Genomic DNA, 731 nt, shown 5'->3' with positions numbered 1-731 from the left:
ACAGTATATAGACTTGTTGTAGAGACATACAAAGCTTTAGGTATCTATCGCTACACTAGGATGACGAACAGGAAAATTGAAGATGCTCGTTGATCAGGCTTTATAAATTATAATAAATCTTTAAGATTAAGTTTTCTTGACGTAATATAATAAGTAATAACACAAGATTTTAGTAACTCAAGAACTTTTGAGCTTGTGCCATTAAGGTACTTCCCTGAGGTCATTGGTATTCAATGGTCACTCGTTTTGTATTATTTCCTTACAACACCCGTGGTATTGTTATTTTTCATATTTAAATTTATCGTTTTAAATAATATCGTATTGATTACTGGACACTTCTGTAATATTATGTTAGTTAACATAGCAAGTGACGTTAAATTTGTTTTAAGGATTGTCTATAATTTTATTATTTTTGAATAAGATAAATTTTGCTATGTAGGTATGTACCTAGTTACCTACTAGCTTTTCGACAGCAGCTTCGCCCGCGTAGTCAAACAAAAACCACATTAGTCCCGCTCCCGTGGAACTTTCGGGATAAAACCTATTTTTTTTTTTTTTTTTTTTTGTATGGTGTTTCTCAATGTTAGCCAGAAGGGCTTCTACATTTTAACGCGGACGCGGGGGTGAACTGAAGGTTCACCCTGGTAGCGACATGCACAAGGGCGTCCCCCCTTGACGGGGACCACGAACCTCGGCTTGAGCTGTCGCTTGAGTGGAGGAGGCCAGAAGGG

Source organism: Colias croceus, chromosome 4 (assembly GCF_905220415.1).
Source record: "Colias croceus chromosome 4, ilColCroc2.1".
NCBI classification, from domain to species: Eukaryota; Metazoa; Arthropoda; class Insecta; order Lepidoptera; family Pieridae; genus Colias; species Colias croceus.
This window is presented reverse-complemented; position numbering follows the sequence as displayed.